This window comes from Lynx canadensis, chromosome C2 (assembly GCF_007474595.2).
Source record: "Lynx canadensis isolate LIC74 chromosome C2, mLynCan4.pri.v2, whole genome shotgun sequence".
Taxonomy (NCBI): domain Eukaryota; kingdom Metazoa; phylum Chordata; class Mammalia; order Carnivora; family Felidae; genus Lynx; species Lynx canadensis.
Window position 1 is genome coordinate 79,303,016 of NC_044311.2, and position 13,010 is coordinate 79,316,025.

The 13,010-nt window shown below is 43.7% G+C and overlaps 1 long non-coding RNA gene across 1 annotated transcript in view; it reads left to right on the top strand.

Moving 5' to 3' along the window:
* Positions 1 to 13,010, top strand: part of LOC115522989 — a 47,835-nt gene that overhangs the window by 3,872 nt on the left and 30,953 nt on the right. The window contains exon 2 of the long non-coding RNA XR_003971599.2: positions 3,094 to 3,189. This is a non-coding gene — a long non-coding RNA (uncharacterized LOC115522989). The remainder of the gene's footprint in view (positions 1 to 3,093; positions 3,190 to 13,010) is intronic.

Consider the following 13,010-nt stretch of genomic DNA (forward strand, 5'->3'; position numbering starts at 1 on the left):
TCCTACCCCAACATTCCTCCTCTTTTCACAACTGAGGCCACTCAAATTCCACCTTCAGGATCAACACTGTGCCATTCCTAGGACCAATTTAGGACTTAATCAAGCAGAAACTTAGGGAATTGGTCCAGATTCTCAAAAGACTCAGAGTTTAGTGTACCTGGCAAATCCTCCCACAGTGATATTGAATTCATATTTGGGTCACCACCTTCTTCCTCTCTCATAGTACCTTATGTCACTCATTTCAAAACACACACACACACACACACACACACACACACACTACCTTTGTGCTATTCTGTAGGGTTATACCCAAGTCTCTGGCAACCACTAATGTGTTTCCTGTTGCATCATTTTGACCTATTCCAGAATATTACATAAATGGGATCTAGTTAAAACTCACTAACCCTAAAGAGCAATACAAGGGTGTTTGTTTGTTTGTTTTGAAGCTATCTGTCCTGTTGTTGTAGTGGTTACACAAATTTATCCACAGTTAAAACTCACAGAACTGTACTTTTCAACATGTCAATTTAAAACTAATACTGAAAAAAAGTCTGAACACACTTAGCATGTAATTTCCTATATGCATGCATATTAATAGAATAAATCTGTATTAGCAGTGTATAACTCATTTTAATTTTAAAACATTGTAAATAAAAGTTTCAATGTAATTTTTTTTTTAATTTTAATGTTTATTTCTGAGACAGAGAGAGACAGAGCACGAGTGGGGGAGGGGCAGAGAGAAAGGGAGACACAGAATCTGAAACAGGCTCCAGGCTCCGAGCCATCAGCCCAGAGCCTGACGCGGGGCTCGAACTCACGGACCGCGAGATCGTGACCTGGCTGAAGTCGGACGCTTAACCGACTGCGCCACCCAGGCGCCCCACTGCATATCAGGTTTTAATGGTTGGGTCGTACTGCATTGAATGGAAGTAACACATATTATGTAAGCAATCCCATATTGTTGAATATTTGGGCTGTTACAGATTTCTTCTTTTTTTAAGTTTATGTATTCATTTTGAGAGACAGAGAGCTCATGCATGTGCACAAATTGGGGGAGGGGCAGAGGGAAAAGGAAGGAGAGAATCCCAGGCAGGCTCTGTGCTATCAGCATGAAGCCCCTTGAGGGGCTGGATGTTACAAACCATGAGATCATGACCTGAACCAAAACCAATAGTCAAACACTTAACTGACTGAGCAACCCGGGGACAACACTGAGTTTTCAATATCATAAATCCTGCTGTGATAATCATGCTTGCAGTTAAATATTTGCACAAATCCTTCATTACACTTTGTATACATTTTTAGAAGTAAACTTGTTGGGTCAAGGTATGAATTTTTTTTTAAGTTTATTTCCTTATTTTGAGACAGAGACAACACGAGTGGGGGAGGGGCAGAGAGAGAGGGCGAGAGAGAGAGAGAGAGAGAGAGAGAGAAACCCAGGCGGGCTCCCTGCTGCCAACACAGAGCCCAACACAGGGCACGAACTCAAGAAACCCCAAGATTATGACACGAGCCGAAACCAAGAGCCGGTCGCTTAACCGACTGAGTCACCCAGAAGCCCCTCAAGATATGAACTTTTTAAAGGTCTTTAACATGTTTGTCAAAATGTCCTTCAGAAAGTGGTACCCAAATGCTCCGCCCCCTCAAGGGGCAATGAGGATTTTCTCCTATGTTCCCCTATAACCTTGCTCACATGCTGCTATTATATTATGTGGAGTTAAAACTTCAAAGTCCCTCCACATACATTGTAGTCATCTTTGAACAAAACAACCCACAGAACCTACCACATTGCCTGACATATACAAGGTACCATTTAATATTTGTATTTGTTTGTTGGCCTGAATAAATGGATAAATTAAAGAGCTCGTTTTTTCTTTGGTAATGAATTTTCCTATTTGCCACCAAATACTTTAGAGTTACTTCATGCACAGTCATTAATTCAGCACCTAGAGCATGATCTGCGATATTTTTTTTTTTAATTTTTTTTTTTTTTCAACGTTTATTTATTTTTGGGACAGAGAGAGACAGAGCATGAACGGGGGAGGGGCAGAGAGAGAAGGAGACACAGAATCGGAAACAGGCTCCAGGCTCCGAGCCATCAGCCCAGAGCCCGACGCGGGGCTCGAACTCACGGACCGCAAGATCGTGACCTGGCTGAAGTCGGACGCTTAACCGACTGCGCCACCCAGGCGCCCCATGATCTGCGATATTTTTTAATCAAACCTCACGAACCAAAACATTTGAAGCATTCATTCCGATACATTTGTTTATATTTTATACACACATACTCACGTCAATCTATGCATTCAAGAATAATAAAGCTTAACTCCTTACGTTGAGTTAAAAATAAGCGTAAATGAAGTTCTAATATTTTCTTCTCACTCTCCAAAATATTGTTCTTTACATACCCCCAAGCTACTCAAATTTTGTAGGTCATTGCCCTAAGGAGCCTAGATGCCCAGGGTTCTGCACTGGGCAGCAACAAGAGTACAGCAATGGATGACACAGTCTTACCCTTGGATTTCACAGGCAGTCTAGGAGCAAGCGCCATGGGAACTTTACCGATAACCAGAGTGCCTTATTGTTTTTAATGTTTATTTGTTTTTGAGAGAGAAGGAGAGAGACAGAGTGTGTGTGAGCAGGGTAGGGGCAGAGAGAGAGAGAGACATACAGAATCCGAAGCAGGATCCAGGCTCTGAGCTGTCAGCACAGATCCCGAAGCAGGGCTCGAACCCATGAACTGCAAGATCGTGACCTGAGCTTAAGTCGGAAGCTCAACTGACTTGAGCCCCCCAGACACCCCCCAGAGTGCCTTATGAAAGCAGAGGAGGGACAAATTTCTCCTTGTTCAGGAGGGGAAGAGGAAGTCATGGGGCAGGTCACAAAGTTTAAGTTCTAAATGCTGAGGAAGCCCCACTTGGCCTATGTTTTACTCCGACCTCAGCCGCATTGCAGGACGGCAGGGTGGGGGAGGGCTGTTGAGTAGGGAAGAGTCTGTACACCTGCCACGTATGGCTGTTGGTGGGTTTTTCTTTGTGCTTCTTTTTTTTTTCCTGTTTGCTTAATGCATTTTTTTTTTCCTCCCGCCTTCAGGACATAGTGACGCACATTTCAGTTTGGGCAAGGGACAATGCCAGAAGACTGTGGTGAAGACGAGCTCCTGCGCAGAGGCGGCCAAACTTTAGCAGGGTAATGGCAGATCCTACCTCATTGCCTCTTTATTTTTATGTATAAGAACCACCCCTTCTAGAGCAAACACAAGGACAAGGTGATCCCTCGAGACCTTGTCTACTTCACTGACCCTGAAACATCCAGGACCATTTTTTTTTAAAATACAGGTAAACACTAGATGCATAGGACTCCTCAAGTGTTCCCAAAACATGGCTTGGACCCTGTCACTACTCTGCTTACAGCTTCAGTGAGTCTCTCCTGTCTATGGAATAAAATCTTGAATTTTCCGTAGTAGCATTCAAAGCACTTCAAGTTCTGGTCTCCACCTAGACACTCGCTACTTCCCTCCAATCTCCCACCAGGCACACCAAACCGTATGCCCCTCCCTGCACACACTGGCCTTTCCCTCATGATGACTCAGACACTTCTCTACCACCCTGCCCGATCTAAGTCCGACTCACCTTCCTGTTCTAGTGCAAAAGTTACCATCTCTGGGAGGTGTCCCCACTCCCATAGGTCACCTTTCCAGGCAAAATCAAGTCCCTTCTCCTTTGGGTTCCTATTATAATTCTTCTTTTTTTCCCCATCACACTCTTCCTAACCTGCCTTGGATGACAGTCATCTGTGTCGATTCCTGTCTCTTAGTTGAGACTCAAAGTCTGCTGACGGTAGGGTACCAACATTGAATTATCTCTTTCTGCTACACAGCATCTCACATCAATGAAAAGGCAGGATTGCCAACCTGCTTTGGTAAACTGAGGCAAGTCTCACCTCACTTACAAAGCTGCTTAAACTTTCCTAAGTCTCAGGGGTGCCTGGGTGGCTCAGTGGGTTAATCATCTGACTCACAGCTCACAGCTCAGACAGAGCCTGAAGCCTGCTTCGGATTCTATGTCTCCCTCTCTCTCGGCCCCTGCCCCGCTCATGCTCTATCTTTTTCTCTTTCAAAAATGAACAACCATCAAATTTTTTTAAAAACTTTTCCTAAGTGCCAGAAATTTGCTTCAAGCTAGATGAACAGGTTGGGCAGGAAAAGAAAGCTTCAGATGTTTATTTTGACTTCTTGAATTTAACAAGCATGTAGCATTTTCAGATGGTGATGTCCAGGCATTGAGGTGATGTCCTGGCTAGATCTGAGCAAAGGTAACAATTCATCATTCATCAGCATATGGATGATAATAAAAAATGATGAGAGTCTACGAGATTTCCCAGACAAAGTATAAAGTGACGGAAAGTGCACCAAAGACAGAACCTTAAAACATACCAGTATTTTATAGGCAGGGGGGAAAGTGCCCACAAAGAAGAGCAAGAAACTGTAATAAAAAAAAAGACACAAAGAAAACCAGGGATTTGAAAGTTTCAAAAAGGAAGGAAACAGGAAGCAAACCATAGAAGGATACATACATCTAATAGAGTGAAGACTGAAAGATGTTCACGCACTTTGGTAGTTAAAAAGTCCTTCATGATGTTAATAAAACATATGTCCATATGGCTAAGTCGTGAATCAGTACTAAGCTAGCAAGAGGACAACTCTTTCCAAAACTTGAATCAAAATGGAAGAAGGGAGATGGGGCAGTGGCTTGGAGGCATAGGACCCATGAAGTAAATTTATTTGGTTCTGTTATTATTGGAAAAAAAAACTCAAGCATGTTTGTTAGCTAAAGAAAGGAAATCAGTAGAGAAAAAAACATAAAAGAAAGAGGGACTCCAGAAACATATAAAAAAAATCATATACCATGACCAAGTGGGATTTATCCCAGGGATGGAATATCGGTTCAACATATGAATATCAGTGCACCATATGAATAAAATAAAGGAAAAAAGGGTTACAGACACAGTAAAAAAGCACTTGGAAAAATCTAACATCACTTCATGGTAAAAGCACTCAATGGCTAGGAATAGAAGAGAATTTCCCCAACATGATAAAGAGCACCCACAGCTAGTAAAGTCATCCCTAACGGTCAAAGACCAAAAGTTTCTTCCCTAAGTTAGGGAAGAAGACAAGAACGTCCACTCATCATCCGTATTCAGTGTTGCACTCGAGATTTTAGCCAGGAAAACTAGGCAAAAATAAATAAATAGAACTTACTGAGATTGAAAAGGAAGAAGTAAAGCTACCTCTAGTCACAGATGACATGATCTTGTGAAACAACAAACCTAAGGAGTCCGCCAAACTACTGTGAGAACTAATCATAATGTCAGCAAAGCTGCAGGATATGAAGTCAATATGCAAAAATCAGTTATATTTGACTGAGACAAATATTATTCCTAGTCTGACTGGGACAGACTAGGAATGAAAAATGTTAAAAATAAAATTAAGAAAATAACTTTATTTTTAATAATATTAAAAAGAATAAAATACTTTAGGAATGAGTTGAAAAAACGGTGTGCAAGACTCGTTAAACATTGCTAAAAGAAATTAAGGAAGATCTAAATGGATGGAAAGACATCTTGTGTTTTTGGGTTCAAATACTGAATATTAAGAAGGAAATATGTCCCAAACTGATCTACAGGGTCAATGCGACCTCTACCAAAAGCCCAGCTACCTTTATTTATTTATTTTTTTTAGTTTCTTTATAATGAGAGATAGAGGAAAAGCACGATTGGGGGAGGGGCGTAAAGAGAGGGAGAGAAAATCCCAAGCAGTCATCATCAGCTCAGAACCTCATATGGGACTCAAACCCATTAACCAGGAGATCAGGATGTGAGCTGCAACCAAGAGGCAGACGCTTAAACTGACTGAGCTACCCAGGTGTCCCCCAGCTCGCTTTTTATGCACAAATTGGCAGTTGATCCTAGTATTCTTATGGAAATGCAAGAAACTCAGAGCAAACAAAACAACTTTGAAAAAGAACCAAGTGGGAGGACTCCTATGTCCTGATTTCAAAACTCCTACAAAGATACAGTAATCAAGGTAGTATATATTGCCACAAACAAAACATATAGATCAGGGGAATCAATCTGAGAATCTAGAAATGATGCCTTATATTTATGATCAACTGACTTTTAAAATTTTTTTTTTTCAACGTTTATTTATTTTTGGGACAGAGAGAGACAGAGCATGAACAGGGGAGGGGCAGAGAGAGAGGGAGACACAGAATCAGAAACAGGCTCCAGGCTCTGAGCCATCAGCCCAGGGCCTGACGCGGGGCTCAAACTCACAGACCGCGAGATCGTGACCTGGCTGAAGTCGGACGCTTAACCAACTGCGCCACCCAGGCACCCCGATCAACTGACTTTTAACAAGAGCATCAGGACAATTCAAATGGGGGAAAGAAGAGTCTTTTCAACAAAAATAGGTCTGGGACAACTGGATATCCACATGTGAAAGAATAATTTGGGAAAGATTAATTCGTATATAGTGTACTCAAAAATTAAGCAAAAATGATCCTAGACCTAAAGATAAGAGAAAAACTACCAAAATGACAGGAGAAATATAGAAGTACATTTTTGTGGGGTGCCTGGGTAGTTCAGTCAGTTAAGTGTCTGACTCTTGATTTTGGCTCAGGTCATGATCTCAGGATTCATGAGTTTAAGCCCCACATCCAACTCTGTGCTGACAGCACAGAGACTGCTTGGGATTCTCTCTCTCCCTCTCTCTCTCTCTTCCCCTCCCTAACTCACACCGGTACTCGCTCTCTCTCAAAAATAAATAAATAAACTTGCAAAAAAAAAGTAAATTTTTGTGATTTCGGATTAAATAATGGCTTCTTAGCATGTCTAAAATACAAACAACAACAACAAAAATAGGCAAATTAGACTTCATCAAATTTTAAAACTTCCATGCTTTTAGAAAGAAGCATAAGAAAGCAAAAGTGAAAAGAAAGAAAAAGTGAAAAAACAAGAACGTTAAAAGAACATTCACAGAATGGGGGAACATATTTGCAAATCTTTATCTGGTAAAAGGCTAGTATCCAGAATATATAATATAATATATCCAGAACTATATATCCAGAACTATATATATATTATATATATAATGGATTATATATATATATATATATATGTATATATGGAAATAGTATATATATATATATATATATCCACAACTCAACACTAAAAAGACAAATTTTATTTTATTTATTTTTTTATTTTAGAGAAAGAGAGAGAGAGAGAGAGTAGGGGAGAGGGGCAAAGGGAGAGGGAGGAAGAGTCTTAGGCAGGCTCTACACTCAGTGTGGAGCCTGACATGGGACTGGATTTCATGACCCTGGGATCATGACCTGAGCCAAAATCAAGAATCAGACACTCAACTAACTGAGCCATCCAGGTGCCCCAACAAAAACTGATTTTAAATTGAGCAAATTATCTGATTAGACATTTCTCCACCGAGGACTTACAAATAGCCAATAAGCACATGAAAAGATGTTCGATATCATGAGTCACTAGGGAACTGCAAATAAAGAAATACGTGAGATACCATTACTCACCTACTAGAATGAGAAAATCAAAAGGACAGGTATTCACAAATGTCAGTGAGGATGCGAAGAAATGTAAATCCTCATATACTGCGGGTAGGGAGGTAAAATGCTGTAGCTGCTTTGGGAATAGCGTAGCAGTGCCACAAAATGTTAAATATGACCTCACAATTCCACTCCTAGGTATATCCCCAAGAGAACAGAAAACATATGTCCACACAAAAGCTTGTGCATGAATGTTCGTAGCATTGTTTTTTATATTAGCCCAAAGTGGAAACAACCCAAATGCCCATGAACTAACTGCTAGGTGGATACACAAATATAGTGGAATATTACTCATCCAAAAAAGGAATTAAATCTGATCCATGCTACATACAACATTGAGTAAACCTTCAGTCATCATGCTGACTGAAAGAAACCACTTCCAAAATATCACTAATTATAGGAGTCTTTTTGTATGAAATATCTAGAATAGGAAAAACTATGGAGACAGAGAGTAGATAAGTGGTTATGCAGAGGTGGGGAGTGTAGGGTAAGGGTGGGAAATAGGAGAATGAGGGTTGACTGCTAATGGGTACAGGGTTTCTTCTACTAGAGATAAAGATATTATAAATTGAGACAGTGGTCAATGCAAAACTGGACTGATAGACTAAAAAAACACTGGACTTTACTCCTCAAAACGGGGAGTTCATGGTATGTGAGTTCTATCTCAACCAAGCTGTTACTGAAGAAAGGGAGGACTACTTGATGGAAAGAGGCCTAGAGGACGTAAGAAAGGCTAAACCTCTGCGTCAACGGAAGACCTGACGTGGAGTGGCTCTAAGACAGACAAAGAGGGGAGAACAGGTGTGAAAGTGGGTTACAGGGGTGGGGTCTGGGGGTGGGAATTGAAGGGCCACACTGTTCTAGAAACTGGAAGTGGCATTGACTGCTGGAAGCAAGCAGTTGGGAATTACGAAGGGAAACTGAAGAAAAAGATGACAATTCACGAAAGTAGATGAAGCCCTTGAGGGAAAAGAAGAGGAAGAACAAACAAAGAAGGAAGCACAAAGAAAAAAAGGAAGCTGGTCCGGGCTACACCTTTCTTCGAATGGCATCTGGCCCCTGTCAGGCACAGTTGTTTTCTCGTCCCCTTCAGCACCTCCACGCGCTCCACAAGAGGCTGAGGAAGGAGGCACTGCCAGAAAACCACACCAACAGGCATGTCTGTTGGGCACCTGAGGGCGGCACATGACCCCGTTTTCAACATCGCAGGCCGAAGTGCGGCAAAGCCAAGTACTGCAAATATTTGTGACTAGGAGGACTCCCTCCCCCAGAACTTGCCACGAGACAGTTCTGCAAAACACAAATATTAGATCAGAGGGACTAACAGTAACTGAAAATTCAAACACGGACAAATGCCGCCCAGCATCCTCTGCGCTCCCAGCAGCAGGGGAATAATGGCGTCTCCGCCCAGACAACATGTGAGAGTCAGACTTCCCCCACACCTAAGGCTGGGAGGGCCCCCCGGCGGGGGGGGCAGTTCGGTTCTGGTGCCCCCTCTAGCTCACTGCAGGATAAACAGAAGGTTTGCCTTCAGCCACCTCTGCAACCCAGACCAGGCGCCAGCCCATAAGGCAAATAGTGAAGGAACACAAGAAACTTTTTACGAGTGTTGAAGAGCACACCGATGCCTCCAGGCAAAGTGGCCTATGATACAGTGTAGTAGGCCGAATCATGATCAAGTCCTAATGCCTGGAATTTATAAATGTTACCTTTTTGGAGAAAGAGTCTTTGTAGATGTAATTTAATTAAGTATATTGAGACAAGGAGATGTCTCTGGATTATCCGAGAGGGCTCTAAAGGCCTCCACAAGTGGCCTTGTAAGAAACGGGTGAAGAAAGAAGACGCAGACACACAGGAGAAAGGCCATGTGAAGACTAGGCAGGGAGACGTGGCCACCAAGTCAAGGACTGCGGATAATCGCTAGAAGCGGGAAGAAGCAAGGAACAGATTCTCCCCTACAACCTCCAGAGCAGCACAGCCCTGCTGACCCCTTGACTTAAGAGTTCTGGCCTCTAGAACGATGAGAAATTACACTTAAGTTGTTTTAAGCCACCCAGCTCGTGGCAATTTGTCAAGGCAGTCCTGGGAAATGAATACACTTTGGCAACCGTGTTGTGTCCTCGGTCCCAACAGTACCTCCATATTTGATTATGAACTGGCAGACGGTGGAAGTTTGCAAGAGTTGATGGGTCCATCATCTCAACGCATCTGCCTCTTTTCTGGTGTTTGCTGCCCCTGCCCCCACCCCACAATTCCACCTTTACTGGAAGGGAATATATGAATTATATATTATTATTGTTATTAATTATAACTCTTGATGAAAATTCATAACCAAGGTAAGAGAACCAACCAACTTGGAGTCAGAACAGGTAGACCAAGTCCTGATCTACCACTTACTGTGTAGTGTCAGTCCTGGGGAGTTCATTTTACGTCTAGTTCACACGCCTGAAAGTGGCTATAATAATTCCTGCCCCCAGAGAATGACTTTTTGTGAAAATCAAAGAGGTTAATGTCTGTTTCTTCACCTGGGTCGTCTAGGAAAAACCACATGAAGCAAAGTTTACATTAAGCATACATGCCGATGCATGCTTTCTTGGGGGTGGGAGGAGGTGTAATCTCAGGGCAGCAAGAGGGAGGGGAAAAGAGAAAGAGGGGAAGTGAGCCCAAGAAGACGAGCACCATACTAGCCACAGCACCACCACAAAATGCCGTCATGATGTGTTTCGTGAGATGTCTTTGGATAGGCCTGACGGAACCCTTGCTCTGTGCCCATTGTTGGGGCAGAGAGGGGATGGAGAAAGCGTGAGGCTGTAACTGTCACTTCCCTTCCACTTCCAGTCTCTCAACAATCAAACTTGACCCGTGGAGAATGAACTTGCCTGAACTTCCAGGTGATATCACCCTGCCCCTCTGGGAAGCCACTGGGAATCTGACATCTGACTCATCTTCTAAGCCTAGAAACAGTGAGAGGAGATGAGCTTATATTGTCCTGGGCCCTGGAGTGGAGGACTGGGGGCATCTGAGAAAGTTGGCAGTGGTAGGGGATGCAGGGCTCTGCCCTGAGTATGTTGAGGGCCCAGGGAGACAGGTGGGGCCAAGCAAATGGAGAAGCTCAGAAACAGGGTCGAAGGCTCCATGTGAAACAGATATGGAAAATGACAACTGCTACCCAAATATTACTTTACTTCAGCTATTTTCATTGCCTCCCTTTAATTTTAACCTTCATTGTCTGGAGTAGTTTTGAAGGAACGATCTGCCGTTCTTCCAGGGGCACCAACATGTCATTTGTGGGATATGGTTTGTCTCCACCTCAGGTAGAGGAAGAAAACCTAATAATCTTTCATGGGAAATTAGTTCTCACCTAAGCAATATGGCGACTGATTGTGGAGGACAGAGCTTGTTGGGGCCTTACACATGTCATCCTAGGTTTCCCTGGGAAACAGACTCTGAGAGGGGACTTTGTGAGCAGGGAGTTTACAGGGAATGTGAAAGGAGCAGATTGGATAGCAGAGGAAAATTGGATAGCAGGCAAATTTGCTCTGGAGCTGGCTTGGCCCTTCAGAATTGCCCTCAGTTGAGGCAAACGGCCAGGTCTTTGTGCCCCATATCAACTAGACATTGAATGTGAACTATCCCCAGGGGGGAGGTGTTACCTTGGGTAAGGCAGGACGATTCCTGGGAAGACTCAGCTGTGATCCCAGCAGTACTGAGTGGCTTGGTCCTGAAGGGTCAGGGAGACCCATCACAGCATCCATGGCCAATGTACTTCTGGAGACAGGGCGAGATGGGTAACGTTGACTTTTTCACCTTGTCTCGGATTTCTTTGGTGGACTGATTTCCTTTTTTTTTTTTAATGTTTATTTATTTATTTTGAGAGAGAGAGAGCGAGAGTGCATGCGAGTAGGGGATGGGCAGAGACAGAGAGAGAGAGAATCCCAAGCAGGCTCCATGCTGTCAGTGCAGAACCCAACACAGGGCTTGATCTCACGAACCTCGAGATCACGACCTGAGCTGAAATCAAGAGTTGGACGCTTAACCGACTGAGTCACCCAGGCGCTCCGGACAGATTCCTTTCGTAAGGAAAACGATGTCCACCCTCTTCATGAGTGAGGGGGCTTTCAACCCCCTTCCTGGTTCCCATTTCCAGGTGTAGACTGGACACTTTCAGGTCTTTCAGCATCCCTTACTTTTAGTCCATCCCTACTTCCGGCTCCCAGCACCCCCACAGAAGAGGGGCAGAAGCCAATCTTGTAGAGGCCCATTTTCCCTACAGGTGGACTCTCTGGGCCAACATGGCTGCCATCCCTAAAGCAGGGATGACTGGTCCTCAGCCTGTTCTCTCCTCACCTCTCGCCTCACTGATGCAAGTATCTTTTAGAAGTGGGTCTGGCCCTCCCACTCCCGCCTGGCCAGCTTCCCTCTCTGTGGCTGGGTGGGCCAGTCAGGTGACTTGTGCACCTATGAATTTCAGGGTGGACCAGGAGGCCCCACAGCAGCCTCACCTCCAAGCTGCCTTCTCCAGCAGTTGACCAGATGTGTGTTAGAGATCGCCATGCAACTGACAAACTGTAGTTTAATCCTCGTTTGACTAGTGACCTATGTATCTATTTTCCATAATTTTTATTCATTTAACGAATATTTATGGAGCACGTACTACGGGCCAGGCCTTGTGTGAAGTGCTGGGAGAGTGGAGTAAACAGCATAGGTAAAATCTCTTGCTTTTACAGACTTTGCATGTTCCGGGGCACAGAGAAACAACGAATAAATCAGCAAATAAACAGACCGTGTCAGATCTTGGAAATTGCTGTCAAGGGAGAGAGGAGTGGCTGGACAGGGTGGAGTGGGGTGTGGTATAAGACCATTAGACCAAGTGGTTAGACCTTAATGCCCAGAAAGGGCCAAATGTGGCAGACGTGTTCCTGGCCGAGATAGCAGCCAGTACAAAGGCCCTGGGGTAGGAAACCGTTTGGCACGTTTGAGGAACAAAAAGGTCCATGAGCCTGCAGGGTTGTAAGCAAGAGGGAAGGGATAGAACATGAGGCAGAGAGAGAGGCAGGGGCCACCTCATGGAGGGCTTCAGACCAACTCAGAGTATTCCCCCACCAAGTACAACGCGTACCACCAGCGTGTGCAAATATTTGGGGTGGTACACGTGCACATATTGTTATGGGACTAACTATAAATTTATTTTGGAGTACATTAGTATACTGGAAAAATATAATTAGCACATCAAAACCACGGTTTCCCAGACGTTATTAGTCAGGCGAAGCTAAATTGAAAAGTGATTCGATTTAGAGAGAATATTAAATTAATTATAATACAGGTGTTATGCAGATACAGCCCGAACCTCCAAAGTGGTGCTCGCATGACCGAAGT